Source organism: Pipistrellus kuhlii, unplaced genomic scaffold, assembly GCF_014108245.1.
Source record: "Pipistrellus kuhlii isolate mPipKuh1 unplaced genomic scaffold, mPipKuh1.p scaffold_m20_p_35, whole genome shotgun sequence".
Classification (NCBI taxonomy): Eukaryota; Metazoa; Chordata; class Mammalia; order Chiroptera; family Vespertilionidae; genus Pipistrellus; species Pipistrellus kuhlii.
In genome coordinates, this window is record NW_023425535.1 from 4,545,945 (window position 1) to 4,561,012 (window position 15,068).

The following is a 15,068-nucleotide window of genomic DNA, read 5'->3' on the forward strand; positions in this document are numbered from 1 at the left end:
TGTGCTGGCGCAGTGGTGCCGTGTGCGGGGGCAGGTGCTGGGGTCACAGGGTGCTGAAGTCTGTGATGAAGAGATGCGTGCAGAGGAGCAGGGACAGTGTACTCAGACCACGAGGATGGCGTGGACACTGTTGGCCGGCAGGTCATGTGTTTCTTGCCTCAGCACCGTAGGGGGCAGCGTGGGCCTGAGGCCCTGTGAGGGGTTCCGGTGGAGGGCTGGGGGGAGGGGAGCCGAGGCGGGCATGGCCGTGGAGAGGCTGGGCCAGGGCCGCCAGGAGGGAGTGGCTCTGCAGGTCCTCAGCGTCATTACTTGCTGCTGTCACTGGGGAAAGTTGCAAAATGAAAATCAGTGTCGGAGCAGACGGAGTTGTTGGATGTCTAGCCAGGGCAGCCTTTGTTGCTGTAAGTGCTGCTTTCCTCTCACTGCCCAGCACAGCTGAGTGGTAGTGGCCCTGAAGGAAGCCAGCCCCCTGCTCTGCTCAGAACCCACAGAAAACATGGCCGTGGGCCCGGCCTCCGCCGTCGGCCGGCGTGGCTGAGGAGAGGTGTGTGGTCTGTTTCACGCACAGGCAAGAACAGGTCTGAAGACGCACCAGCCACGTGGCATGGCTGGTGGGAAGACTGGGCTCTGATTCAGACCCAGCGGGGCCTCAGCGTCCCGGCTGGGAGCAGGTGCGTCTGTGTCTTCGCCTTAAGCTCCGCGCAGGCCCGGCGCGGTGTCGGGCTGGGCTGGGTCCTGAAATGCCCGGGAGCCTCTTCCCAGGCGCTGCGCAGCCTCCACAGTGAGCGGAGCGCAGGGCCCCACGGTCACAGGGGCCGCGGGCGTGGGCGCGGAGGCTGGCAGGCGGGTTCCGGAGCTCCGCGGGAGCCATGCCGCCTGAAGGTCTGGGCCAGGCTGGCGGGGGAGGCATGAGCAGCCCAGTCTGTCCCGGGGGTGGCAGGGAGCTTCCCCTTGCCCACGGTGCCTTGCTTGTGTCGTGGCTGGGCAGACAGGGCTGGAAGTGGAGGTCCGCCTGCCGGTCTCAGCCTCAGAGGCAGGTGGCAATGCTCAGGGCCTTCCTGGGGCCAGGCTGCTCGGCACAGGGTGCCATTGGCTGCAGGTTGGGGGCCTCTTCGTCCGTGGGCAGCGGAGGAAGCGGGTAATGATGCAGTGAGTGTGTGGGAGGCCGCCGTGGGTGTCTGTCTGCCCGCGTGCCTGCCTGGCTCTGGGGAGGCGGGGCTGGGCCTGCGGCTGCCCGGGCAGCACTGCTCCCTCTGGCGAACAGCTCCTCCTTCACTGGACGTCCTTCCGGGGAGAAGATTGTGGAACCGCATTCTCCACGGGGACCCAGCCCCCGGGAGGCGCTGCGCTCAGGCTGGTGTGAACTGCATTCGGAGGGCCTGCGTCCGGAGCTTGGTGTCCCCCAGCCCTGAGCCGGTCTGCAGCCCGGGGGCAGGGCAGGCTCCAGCCCGGGCGGGGATTCGGGTGACAAGGCAGACAAGACACAGGGGGGCAAGCAGGCTGTTCGGGCAAGTGTGCAGACCAAGGAGATGCTGCCGCGAACTGGAGGTGGAAGGAGGTGACGTGTGAAGGACAAACGGACGAGGAGGCGCCAGCCCCATCGGTGGGACGTGAGGTCTGAGGCCGTGGTTCCCTCTGCCCCTGGGGCGGGGCCGTCAGCCCCAGTGTGAGGGCGCTCCGCCGGCGGCCTGGAGAGTCGGGGGGTCAGTCTGACTAGCATTAGGCGGAGGCTGGTCAGACCCTACTGATCACGAGGTGACCGGGTGACCATGCATCTGGAGGTCCCGTGCTGCAAACAAACAAGCAAGCAAACAAACAAACCAACCTTGCCCTGGGCCAGAGGGCCTGGTTCTGCTGCTGTCTCTGCCGTGGGCAGCAGGGCCGGGCGGGCTCTGCTCCGGCTCTCAGGGATCTCCTCGGTCACATGCGAGCCGTGGAGCGAAGGAAGGTTTTCAAACAGCTTCCAGCGTGGCCCCTTTGTTTAAGGGAAATGCACCGCCGTTTCTGTGCTCAGTGAGGGCCAGCGGGTGGGGCCTGGCGCTCTATTCAGGACGCCCGAGGACCACCCAGCCTCTCGGAGACCACGGCCCAGCCTGTCTCAGAGCCCTGCTTGCACACATTTGTCTAAGCTTAAAGACGTGTTAGACCGGCCTTTATGGTGTGCCTGGCACCGCTCTGAGCACAGACATTAGCTCGTTTAATTCTCACAACAGCCCTAAGAAGGAGATGGGTAAACCGAGGCACGGAGCAGTGGAGGGTCTGCTCAAGGCCCACAGTTCGGTGGCACAGCTGTCTCCTCCCCGCCGGTGCCTGTGGGCGAGCGGGGGCAGGGCCGGCAGGCGGCTCAGACCGCTGTTGGGGCTCCTGTTCCAGACGGCGCGTCCGGAGAGCTGTCCCCGGCCTGGCGGACACACGCATGCACACGAATACACGCACACGCACACACGCTGGGAGACACCAGGCCTGCTCCTGGCCTCTCCCCACTGCCCAGCCGGGGGATCGCAGGCGGGTGGTAGGAATTTGCATGTGGGCGTCTCTCTGCCAGCCACACTCTCTAAGCACCAGCTCTGTCCAGCGGATAAAATGCAGGGGGGATGCCAGAGGCATGGGTAAATGTCCTGGCTGTTGGCAGGGTGGGAGGAGTGAGAAGCCTCATTATGCGCCCTCTGCCTCGAAGGACAGGCCTCGCGCTGCGGCCCCAGCACCGGGCCGGCGGACAGAGCAGGAAATTGTTGGAAATGGCTCCCCTTCCCTCGCAGAACAAAGACGTTTTCTCTGGAATAAATCAACTCCCTCTCAGCCCGGCTTTCCCACAAACGCGGCCTGTGCAGGGCTCAGCTCTGGAGGGAGTGGGTCCGGGGTGCGCTCCGGGGCGAGGCTCCTGCCTGCAGCTCTGTGGCCGGCGGGAGGCAGCCCGCAGCCTCTGGCTGGGGGAAGGCAGCCCGCAGCCTGTGCGTTGAGAGGCTGTGTGTGTTGATAGGCGTTGCGCGTTGCTCACTAACTGTGCTGCCTTCGGGCAGGCACCTACCTCTCATCCCTCCTGGTTATGGAGGGATGGGCGCCTCCTACCTGGGCTGTCCCACCACCACCCCCAGCCAGCTTTGAGCAGTCCCGCCTCCTTTTAGCAAATCTGCCCCCCAAGTGGGCGGGGTGTGGGGGCCCAGGGGACTGCTGACCCGGATGGGCTTTGACCGGGCCTGGAGCGGGCGTGGGTGGGGGCTGTGCTGAAGGACAAGCTCCTCAAGGAGCTGGGCTGGGGGACAGGCTCCCTGGGGCCCTCGAGGTCAGCGGGGTGCCCGGCAGGCCCCGGCCTGGGGGGGCCAGAATCTCGGGAGACTGGGCTTTGCTCTGGGCTGAATTAAAGGCGGTGGTTTGGGCTGCTGCCCGGGCCTCAGGCCTCAGCAGGGGCTCAGAGAGGCTGCCCAGGGGCAGGTGAACTGCCTTCTGCTCCAGAACAGCCCTTCTCTCCTCCAGATCCCCCCGGAGGCCGTGGGCCCTGAGGGGACTCACCACTGCCCCTCACAGCCCTGTCACTCGGGCAGACTGCGTTCTCTGCAGCCTCAGTGGTGCCCCTGCAGAGAATGACCAGTGCCCCTGGTTTGCAGGTGGAGTGGGAAGCCTGGAGCAGCCCTGGCACAGAGGAGGCGCTGTCCTGTGAGAGTGTGAAGTGCTGCTCCCCACGAGGCTGGCGCTGCTCCCCAGAGAGGCTGGCGGTGCCGCGTGGCGGGGGGTCCCCGGGGAGACGGGCTCCTGAGGCCTGTGGGAGCCCGGCTGGGGTGTGCTAGTGAGCGCTGCCTGGTAGGGGGTGGCCTGGGGCTGCACCTGGGGACGGGCAGGTTCGGCCAGTAGCTGGCCTCTGCCTTGCTCTGCCTTTTCCCTCTTCCTCCTCCCCGCCTTCCCACCTCTGCCCTGCTCCCAGTTTCTGACTCCTCTGCACAGACGTTGTAGAGAAAAGTCCAGAACACGCGGCCTGGGCCGGGTCAGCGGGCGTCACAGGCTTTTCAGCACGCGGGCCTGGCGGAGCAGAGGCCCCGGCGGAGCAGAGGCCGCGCCGTGGAGCCCGGTCCTCAGAGCCGATCTGAGCACTTTCCCGCGCCAGGCTGGTCCTCCCCACACGGTGGGGGTCCGTGCCGCTGTGAGCGCCCTTCCAGAGCTGGCAGGTCCTCGTGCCTCCCTCTCTCCTAGCCCCTGCCTCGTCCACAATCTTTGGGGGGTGGGGGTGGGGAAGGAGAGAGAGAGAGAGAGAGAGAGAGAGAGAGCGCGCGCGTGCGCGCGCTCTGGGCTCAGACAAGGTGCATTGAACTTGACCCTGTCCTCTTATACTGCAAGTCACATAACCTGTCTGAGCCTGTTCTCATCCAGAAAACTGGGATAATACTTGTAAGATCTCCGAGGGTGTGAGGAGGTCGCGCTGGGCACTCAGCCTGGGACGCTGTGGGCTTGTGCCCGGTGCTGGGCATTGTTCCCAGGAGCAGGCTTGGGGTCCCAGCTGTGTCCCAGGGCAGCCCTCCTCTGCCCTGCCACGTCTGTTTGGGAGGCGAGGGTGGCTCCGAGGCAGAACTCCGTCACCTGTCCCCCCCCCCCCCCCCCCCCGCCCCCGCTCCAATTCGTTCAGCTTCAAACGAAAGCCTAAGCAGAAGACACAAACATCTCCTCCGGCGGGAAGGAACGGCCGCTGGCCATCGGGGGGGTCCGGCTGGGGGGTCCCCCTGGGAGGCCCGGTGCAGCTCTGCCCAAGCCTGTCACCATGGTCCTCACGACCCCACGCCAGCGCGGGGGAGGCTGGGCATTTCCCGCTCCTGGAGGTCAGTCCCCACCCCTCTGGCCGGCTTAGCTGCTGCTCAGCCCCCACGGCCCTCCTTGGCCCCCACTCCAGCTTCTGCTGGTGGTATCGTTCCGTGTGGCTGTGACCCTGCTGCGGCCAGTGGGCGTGTGCTGGGGACCCCTGAAAGACCTGACGGGGCACTCAGTCTCGCTGTGCCCTGCTGTGTGGCCGTGGTGAAGTTGCCTAACTTCTCTGAGCCTGGCTTCCCCGTGTCTAAGTGGGAGTGGTGCTGGGCTGTGATGAAGTGCGGCCAGCGCCGTCCCAGTCAGTGCTCAGGAACGCTGGCTCCCCCGGGGCAAGGGGCCGCGCGGGCAGTGCCCGTCTCCCTCTCCGTGGAGCAGAGAGCGACACAGGAAGGGTGGCTGGCGTGGCCCAGGCCGCTGCACATGGAGTGCCGGTGGGGCTGTGTTCCCGGGACTGGGGTGAGGGGGCACGCTCATGGCTGTCTGAGGACCAGGGCCTCACTCAAACAAGCTCATTTTGGTTGAATCCACGCCAGCATGTGAGTCCACGGGAGCAGCGCTCTCACAGGCTCCTCCAGCGGGAAATCCCGGTGGGAGCCCGGGCTCCCAGCTCCCCGTCCATCTCCACAGGGACCGGCGCCGGCCTGCCACGTGGCACCGTGTGGAGCCGCTCAGGAGCCACGGCAGGGCCGCTTCTCACTGCGCTCCCCATCCTCCCTCTGCCCTTTGCCCCTCCCTTCTCCCCGCTGCCTGTGTGCGCTCACACAGACAGCTCTGTCAGGATGCTCTACGCTTGATTACATTTGAAATAATCAACTTTTTCTCTGGTTTGAAACTTGCAGACCCCCCCCCTGTCGATGGAACCCGAGTTTCCCTGGTTTTCTTTATTCTCACACACTAATGTATGTAATCTGTACGGATCTGACTGTACTGGGCTGTAACGACCCAGACGTGTTCCTGCGCCCCAGCTCACAGGCAGCAGGCCGGGCCTCCCGTCCTCCGGAGACGGGCGGGGGCAGAGCAGTGGGAGGGGGAGAGAAACGGACTGATGGTCTGGGAGCACCTGGTCCTGTTTTTACACGTTCGGGGAAAGCCACTGAACTGACCGCTTGCAGGGAGGTCAGCCTGGGCTGGACCTGGGCAGAGGGGCTGCGCAGAGGAGGCAGGCGCTTCCTGGGGCCTCTGGAGGCTGGGGAGGCTGGGGCGTGCGGGCACACTGCCTTGCCTGTGGCCTGGAGTTCCTGCCAGGCCGCTGCGTCCCCCAGGTTCCCGGTCAGAACACAGTGCTCTTTCCTTTGGAATGAAGACATGAATCAGTTGTGAAAGTCAGCATTCCTTGCTGTGCCTAACCGAAACTTTTCCTTCGGTGTGTCGTTTTGATTTCTTCTTCTTCTTCTTCTTCTTTTTTTTAAAAAAATATATTTTTATCGACTTTTTACAGAGAGGAAGGGAGAGAGATAGAGAGCTAGAAACGTCGATGAGAGAGAAACACCGACCAGCTGCCTCTTGCACACTCCCTACCCGGGATGTGCCCGCAACCAATGTACATGCCCTTGACCGGAATCGAACCTGGGACCTTTCAGTCCCCAGACCGACGCTCTACCACTGAGCCAAACCGGTTTCGGCTCTTCTTCTTCTTGTTAATCCTCACTGACTGACGGAGAATATTCTTCCATTGATTTTAAGAGCGTGGGAGGGCCGGGGAAAGACAGAAGAGAGAAACAATGTGAGAAAGATACACTGATTGGTTGCCTCCCGCATGCACCCCAACCAGGGCTGGGGATTGAGCCTACCACTAAGGTAGGGGCCTTGCCCGGAATCGAACCCAGGACCCTGCAGTCCTCAGGCCAAGGCTCTGTCCTCTGTCCTTCAGGTCTGGGAGCTCTTCTGTTGGGCTGAAGAGGAGTGTGATGGCCACGTGCTCAGTCTCCTTTGGGAATCACAGCCCTGCAGTGGGTTTTTCCTGCATTTTCTCTTATATTTGTCATTTTCCCATAAAAGAAGCCTTCACTTATTTATTCTATATTGTGGACATGTGTGGTCGATGATCTTTTGTTCAAACACAATCCCTGGGAGGAATCCGGCTGCTCCGGGAAGTCCCTGCCACGTGACTTGCGTGGCCAGTGAAATCGGGGTGAGTGACATGAGCCTCCGAGCAGAGGACTCGGGGTGGTCACATGGCTCGGGCATGTTCGCTCTCCCTCTGCCAGGAGAGACGGCTCCCCCAGCCCTGATCAGCGGCCTGCAGTGAACACGCATGTGAGGGGAGACCCTTTGGTTGGTTTAAGCCCTGAGACCCGGGTGGCTGGTTAGACAGCGTGTCTTAGCTCACACTGACTCACAACACTAACACAGTGTTTCTCCAGCGGATTTTTTGTTTTATGGAACAATAACCATTTTGTCTTAATCTCTATTAATCAATTGATGTGATGTCTTTTTTTTTTTCCTCTCTCTGAAAACAGCTGGTAGCATTTTTCTAAAATCTTAGGTGCTGTGTGTGTCTGTTTGAAGGCTGGCTATTTGGAAATGATACTGCTTGTAAAAGTTAAATTAGGCATTTTGTTTCTCTTACCTGTTTACTTGCCTCTGGGTTTTCTCTGTGGCCCCTCTCCATGGTGCTGAGGGATCTGGTAGCCTCATGGGGTAACCGCTCGGGGTGAGGCTGGAAGGGGATCCTCACCCTCAGGACCCGGGTGGTGGGAGAAGCCTGTGGCTTGAAGCTGGGCAATTTCTGGCTCATGGCTGCTGGTCCTACTGCTGCTGCTGGGCTAAGGGGTCAGCGGGAGAGCGTCCTCGGCCCTGTCCCCGCTTCTGTCTTCCTAAGACTGCCCCGCTGGGTCTGGTGGCCTCCCCGTTCCTGGCATTCTCTGGTTGCCTCCGTCATGGCTGCGATGAGTGTCAGTGTCCTGTACACCTGGCCTGGCTGGCCCCTCCACCGCCCCACGCACGGCCGTCCCCACGATGGGCCAGAGAGGGCTCTCAGCTCCTCCTGCTCACCCGGTGCTCACGGCAGCGCAGGCCTCTCACGGAGTCTTCCCCTCTCTGTGCCTTGGTCTCCTCCTGTCTCTGTCAGATGTGGGGGCTGAACGTGGCCGTCAGCCCGGACGCTGACAGCTTTCTGGACCACAGCGGCCACCCCGTGTCTGCTGTCTCTGCGTCGCCTGAGGACAGAGCCTTGGCCTGTCCCCGGAGCCTTGCTGCTCGGTAAGGCCGCTGTTTCCTGGAGCGGGGTAATCCGGCCCCTGCACCCCCGCCTGTGCTGGCCGGACCCCTGCTGAGACGCAGCTCTGTCAGAGCCCGAGGCCGAACTCGCGCTTATTCCAGCGGTGCCTGAGTGGAGCTGGTGAAGAGGAGCCAGCGGGGACAGGGGAGCGTCAGGGAGTGCTCGCCTCAGAGCCTCAGAGCAGCCCATTCCTGAGCCCGGAGGGCAGGCGCGGGGCGGGCAGCACTGCTGGGCGGGACAAGAATGGGGCGTTTGGGGGCACCCGCCTCCGGGGGAGCATAACCACTGCCAGGCAGACCAGCTCAGCCCTCTTATCCCCTCAGGGCCTCCCAGGGGTTGACATCGAGGAGAAGCCAAGGGCTAGGGAGCCGGCGTGGAGTGCCGGGGTTGGCCATGCAGGGCTCGTGGCGGGGGGTGAAGTGGGGGGGGGCAGGAGGTGCTCGCAGGGTGGGCCGCTTACAGGCCAGACCTGACCACGTGTGTCCACAGAAGAGCCGCCAGCCTCCGGGGCGCTGCCTGCTGGGCACCAGCTACCCGTTCACGTCCCACACAGCCCTGCGAATTACATACACATTTGGGGGCTGGTCCCGTAATAGGGAGAGGGCTTGTCTGTTGTCACTTTCTAGTTCTCTTGCCAACGGGTGAGTTTATGGCTTCCGAAGGGGTGTGGTGACATTGGCATCATTGCTGCAGACTGGTGCCTGTGGCGCGGGCCATTCCTGGTGGGAGCAGAGCCCGGCAGGGCCAGACCTGTGGCCGCAGGCCGACGAGGGGGAGCAGACCAGGCCGGGTCCCCAGGGGGCGGGCGGGTGCATGCCGAGGAGTGGCCCCTCTGCCCGGGCGGTTCAGACAGAAGTCGAAGTCGCACCGACGCGCCTGTGGGGCCAGGAGAACTACGGCAACCTCGAGGGGCACGTTTCTGTCCGCCTGCCTTAGGGGAGGCAGTGCGGGCCCGGAGGCCCAGGCTGGCCCTGGGCGCGAGGGCTGTGAGGCAGCCGGAGGCGGGCTCCTGCCTGTGCCAGCGCCTGGCCCCCGACAGGCTGCAGGCGCTCAGCCAACGTGGAGAGAGCAGGAAGGGCCCCGAGGGCTGGTCGGGAGGGATGGAGACAGTCTGAGCTTATTATTAGTTTAATAATTAGAGACAATGTAATTATATGACACAACCTTCGAAAGGGGAAAACCTCTCCCCCACCCTAACTAACCAGGGTTGCATTTGGCTGCTGCTTTTCAGACGGTTCCCTAATGCTAGTGACTGAGCAGGGCGTGGGGCAGGAGACATGTGAGGTGACACTGGGGTGAGGGCGTGGAGCGGAGCGTGGTGGGTCCCCTAGGAGAGCTGGCTGCCGGGGCGGCCGGGCCGTGGGCTCCGGCGGCTCCTGTCCGCGGGCTCCCTCCCCAGCCTCTGGGGGCTGGCCCTTGTCAGCCGTCTGTGTCCTCGGGATTGCCCTGTCAGTGGAGGTGGCTGGGTGAGAGGTGAGTGGCACCGAGCAGGCACGGCAGCAGGCTCCCTCTGCAGCTGGGTCCCCTGGCATTTCTGTGGCCTCGAGGGGGCCGCTGGACGTCAGACAGGCGGTGCCAGTCTAAGGGGCAGGTGACGCGCGGCCCAGGGGAGCGCTGGCCCCGCTGCCAGCCTCAGCCCGGGCAGCAGGTCCCCTGGGAGTAGAAAAGCAGAAATGCCAGCGCTTGGCTTCTGGGGTGCAAGCTGGGGGGCAGGGTTTGGACACTGCACAGGGGGTTCTCAGATGTCATGTTTTTTCATAATTACCTGAAAATCTTAAAAAACAAAACTTTGAGTGCCCGCTGTAACAGGCTCTGAGTCCTTAGGTTTGGGTGGGCCAGACATTTACAAGAGAGTGACCTCCATCCAGTGCCTAGGAGAGGCCGATGCTGTTGGTGTGGGGACGACAGCCTGAAAAACACTGGCCGAGAGCAGCAGTCCCGGAGCCTGGTGCTGCCGGGTGGGGAGGAGGGGGGGTCTCAGCTCTGCCGGGTGGGGAGGGGGGGGGTGTCTCCGCTCTGCCGGGTGGGGGGGGGGTCTCCGCTCTGCCGGGGGGGGAGGGGGGAGGGGCTCTCCGCTCTGCCGGGTTGGGGGGCAGGTGTTGGCTGCCACAGGTGCGGAGGGAAGGTGCTAGCCCTTCAGCTGGGTAGAGGGCCATCGGCTGTTGCCCTTCCCCACGCCCTCTGGGCTGTGCTGGCCCCTCCGCCGTGTGGCTGGGCTCCGGCGCCAGTGGATCTGCTGGCCGCCTCCCAGGACGGGAGCCTGGCCCGAGGGAGGCTGCTGGGGAGGGAAGCCGCACGGGGCTGTGGGCAGGGTTGTGAGAGAGCGTGAATAACGCATCTGCCACGGGAGGATGGCTCAGGAAGTGTGACTTCCCGCTGCAGGAGGCACGTTTCAGTGCGGAAGCCACTGGGCAAGAGAGCTGGTGAGGGAGCGGGAGGCGGCCCCCTGCGGGGCCCTCAGGCCGTCCCCCCGCCGCTGCCCCGGTTTCCAGGTGAGGACCACAGCGGCTCTGGGACAGCAGCTCTCCCGGAGCCGCCAGCGGCGTGGCGCTCAGCCGGCCGCACCCCGGGGAGCTGCTCTGGGAGAGCGGCTGTCAGCGGGCTCCGGTGCCCGGTTTCTGTAGCCACGGAAATGTAATTACCCAAGATGAGACCGGTGCGGGTTTCCTTGTAACCTCAGATAGCTAATGACATTTACCGGGCTTCCAGCAATCCGGGACAAAACGCTCATTTTGAATCTAACATGAGTAATGCCATTTTCCATCTTCGTTAAGTACTTTGTGTCATAAAAGAGTTATCTGCGCCGAGCCCCTGGTTCCGTCAGTAAACATGTTACAAATATTATCACCGCTGATTTTCTGCATGAACGATGCGGTAAGGGCCCAGACACACTCCTCCTTACATTGCGACTCTGCGTGGAGACTCAGCAAATTCAGCATGAAATCCTCGTGGAGGCGGCTCAGACCGAGCCCCGGAGACAGGCTCGCTACCTCAGGAGCCGGCTCAGATGCCGATGCGGTGTCTGGTCCAGGAGGGTGGAAGTCCCCGGCTGAGCTGGTGAGGAAGATGCGTCCGGGCCGCTCCCAGAGACAGAAAGAATCTGCACACCGAAGTAGAATTGGCGCCGAAGCCATGTCCATTTCTCATCATTCATGGGCTTCACAAGTCCCAGGAGTCATTCCGGTGCATGAGATGGGGAGTCTGATGGAGGGAGGAGGCACGGCGGGGCAGGCGCGAGCTCCTGGGAGGACTGTCCAGCCAGGGTGGGGGTGTGCGGAGCAGGCAGCCGGGGCTGGGAAGGGCTCCAGGCTGGAGTCGTCTCTGGCCGCAGTGGAGATGGCATTGCCCTCCTCCCGGGGGCCCATCGCTGCTTCAGAGGCTCCTGGATGGAGGAGGAACCCCGGTGGGGTCAGAGGTCGGGTGGACTTGGGCCCTATTCCTGGGTCTTCGCTTAGTAGTGGGACTAGTTCAGGTCGGGCCAGGCCTCAGTTTTGTCCTGTGTAAAATGTCCGCATAAGGAGCTGTTTGACATTGAAATTGTGTCTCGAAAGAACTGTTGGCCCAGAAAGAAACTCACCACAGCCTGATTCATATGCCTTTCAGCATAACGATTATTGCTTGTCTCATTTTTGATTCTTATAAGTATATTTCCAGTAGGACATGATCTCACTCATCTGGGGGAAATGGTGAACAACACAGACTGATGAACAAGAACAGACCCAGAGATAAGGAGCCATGGGTCAGACTGCTGGACCTCAGAGGGAGGGTGGGGATGAAAGGGAGAGATCAACCAAAGGACTTGTGTGCACACATATGAGCCTCACCAGTGGTCGAGGACAATAGGGGGGCATGAGGGGGCGGGGGCTGGGGGTTGGAATGGGGGGTTGAGGACAAATATGTGATTCCTTAATCAATAAAGAAATTAAAAAAAAATGGGTCACTCACGCCTCCCCCTAAGGCGGCAGTAAGGGTGGCTCAGACAGCGCTCCCAGGCGCCGGTGCTCCCGCAGGCCCTGCTCAGGCACCCAACTGAGGAAGAAGGGAGTACCAGGGCTCTCCCAGGGGGATGTGCACAGAGCTTTCCGCGCGGCCTGGCCCAGGGGCCCCGAGAAGCTGCCGCGCTGGGGCCGCCGCCTGCTGCCCGGCGGGTGGCAGTGTGTCTGCGCCAGGCGCCCCTGCTCCGGGTCCTCGGGGATCCCGCGGAGAGGCAGCTGGGTGACCGAGGGTGATTTCACTCCGGCCTTCCTGACGCCGAGTGATGGGCAGCGATCGGCGAGACCGTGCAGGCGGCGCTCCTCCCCGCAGTGGGCCGAGTGGATTCGGGTGGCAGTGCCCACCGAACTCCAGACCACAGGCCACTCGTCCGTGTGGGTCTGACATTCTGGGGACCCATTAGGAAGAGTTCTAATCTAGAATTTTCCAGGAAAAGCTGGGTGTAGCTCTTCAAGGTTTGGGGGACCAGTTCCTGGCAGAGGTGAGTGGCCTGGGAGCTATGGGTGTGCGGGTTGGCTGTAGCCCAAGGCTGTGCCTAATTTGGGGTAATTTTGTCATCCTATCTAATAAAGAGGGGATATGATAATTTACCATCCCTCCGTCACAAAGATGGCTGCACCCACAGCTGAGGCCAAGTTCCCACAGGAGCCTTAACGAGCAATCAGCAGGGACCTGAGCTACGCCCCCCCACCCCCCGCCACCGAGGGGCTTGACAGCAGAGTTGGGCCTCACCCCCCAGCCCTGGTGTCAGGCTGGGGGACCTCAGGCCGCACCCCTGCCCAGTGCCAGGCCAGGGGACCTGAGGCCACACCCCCTGCCCAGCGGGGCTTGATGGGGACCTCAAGGTGCACTTCCGGTCCTGGTGCTGGGCTAGGGGGCCTCAGGCTGCCCCCCGTCCCAGCTCCAGGCTGGGGACCTCAGACTGCACCCCTGCCTGGTGGGGCACCTCAGGCCGTGCCCCCGCTCCAGCACCTGGCCAGGGGACCTGAAGCTGTGTCCCCTGCCTGGCTGGGCATGGTAGGGGACCTTAGGCCGTCCCCACCACCCAGCGGGCCTTAATGGGGGACCCTCAAGGTGCATCCCCATGCTGAGTTGGGGGAACTCAGGCCATGCCCCCACCCAGCAGGGCTTGACAGGGGACCTGAGCCTGTGCCCCCCTTTTAGTGCTGGGCTGGGGGACCTGAGGCTGTATCCCACCACCCCCACCTGGTGGGGCTTGACGAGGCCATGTCCCCCATCCAGTGAGGCTTGCAAAGGGATCTCAGGCCGTGTCCCCCGCCTGGCGGGGCTTGACGGAGGACCTCAAGGCACGCCCGCCACGCCACACCCCCGCCCAAGTGCCAGGCCAGGGGACCTGAGGCTACACTCCCTCCCGGCAGGCTGGACAAGGGTGCACTGGCCAGGTCTGGATCTAGCCCAAGGTGGGGGTGTGGCTGGGTCTGGGTCTCATGGGATTTTGAGGAGCATGTGGGCAGGGACTTGACTTTGGGGCTATGGTGTGCCCCAGACTCTGACAGGAGGAAGGTTTTCATATACATTTTACTAATTTTCTTTCATCTCTTGACACTTCTATTGTATTATAGAGAAAGGGCAAATAGTAATATTAAATTATTTCCTCTAATTAACCCCCTTTGGATGTGCATGAATTTTGTGCACTGGGTCACTAGTATTGCATATAAAAGTACACTCAAATTAAAAGAATATTTTTTATTGATTTTAGGAAAGGTGAGGGGGAGAGAGATAGGATGTAATGATGAGAGAGAATCGCTGATTGGCTGCTTCCTGCACGACTCCTCAGGGGATGGAGCCTGCCTCCTGGGCATCCGCCCTGACGGGGAATTGAGCCATAAGCTCTGGGTTCATAGGTCAGTACTCAGTCACTGAGTCATGCTGGGCCGGACAGTATACTTTAATTATTGGTTTTGGTTTTGTTTGTTAATCCTCACTAGAGGATTTTTTCCCATTGATTTTTAGAGAGAGTGGAAGGGATGGGGAGAGACAGCGAGAAACGTTGATGTGAGAGAGACACATTGATTGGTTGCCTTCCCCACACCCCGGATCAGGGATCGTGCCTGCAACTGAGGTACGTGCCCTTGATTGGAATCCAACCGGGGAACCGTCAGTCCGTGGGCAGATGCTCCATCACTGAGCCACGCCGGCCGGGTGTGCACTCAGTCTGACAAGCTGGCTGAAGGCCCTCCCTCAGAGGCCCTGTCACTGAGGGGGCCTCCCTGACCTGCCTGCGTCCCGGAGGCCTGCGCGCTGAGAAGTCACCGTGGAAACAGCGCGGCAGGAGAGGAAAGCTTAATGTGGGGGGTGCTGGAGTGGTCACCCCATCCGTCCCCCTGCCTCTGCGTGGGCTGCTGAAAGCCGGAGCAGAGGGATGCATCTGCATGGGGGCTCTGAGCTGCTGGAGGCAGTAGCCACGCTGGCTCTGCTTTTGCATCTTCTTTGTGTGGCATTCTTGCTGGACCTATTCTCCATCCATTCTCGCCTCATTTATTCGTCCATCCATGCATCCATCACCCATCCATCATGCATCCATCCCTCACATGGCGAGCTCGCTCTGAGCCGCCCTGTACGGTAACGGAGCTGGAAGGATCCATTGTAGGGAGGCAGGCATATACGCAAATACGTGCTCGGGGCTTGGAGGCCCCCAGAGGGTGATGATTGGAGGCTTTCTCAGGAGCAATGCCTGGCTGAGTCGAGTTGAAGAAGGCCACGTGGGGTGGAAGGAAAGGAGTTCCGGGCAGAGGGGACACTGGGAAAGGCACGAGGCCTGGCACAGCCTCTTGGTGCTGAAAACTGGAGGTGAGTCCAGTTCAGCGGGGGATGCGTGGAGGGAGCGGGTGGTGGGAGGAGAGCCCGGGGGAAGGTAAGACCCTTGACCGAGGTGTGACCTGCGCCTTCTGCTCTGAGGGCTGAGCGGGTGGGGGCCAATTGTGTCTGATGTCAGACACTGGGGAGGGTGAGGTGGGGTGTCTGTGGCGGGGGGAGGGGGAGACTTAGTTCCAGAGGAGCCTTGCAGGTGGGACTGATGCTGGCCCAGCTGGCTTGTGGTGGC

The 15,068-nt window shown here is 62.1% G+C and overlaps 1 protein-coding gene across 2 annotated transcripts in view; it reads left to right on the plus strand.

Moving 5' to 3' along the window:
* GRID1 (glutamate ionotropic receptor delta type subunit 1) overlaps positions 1 to 15,068 on the plus strand; it is a 460,835-nt gene that overhangs the window by 57,558 nt on the left and 388,209 nt on the right. The window lies entirely within an intron of this gene.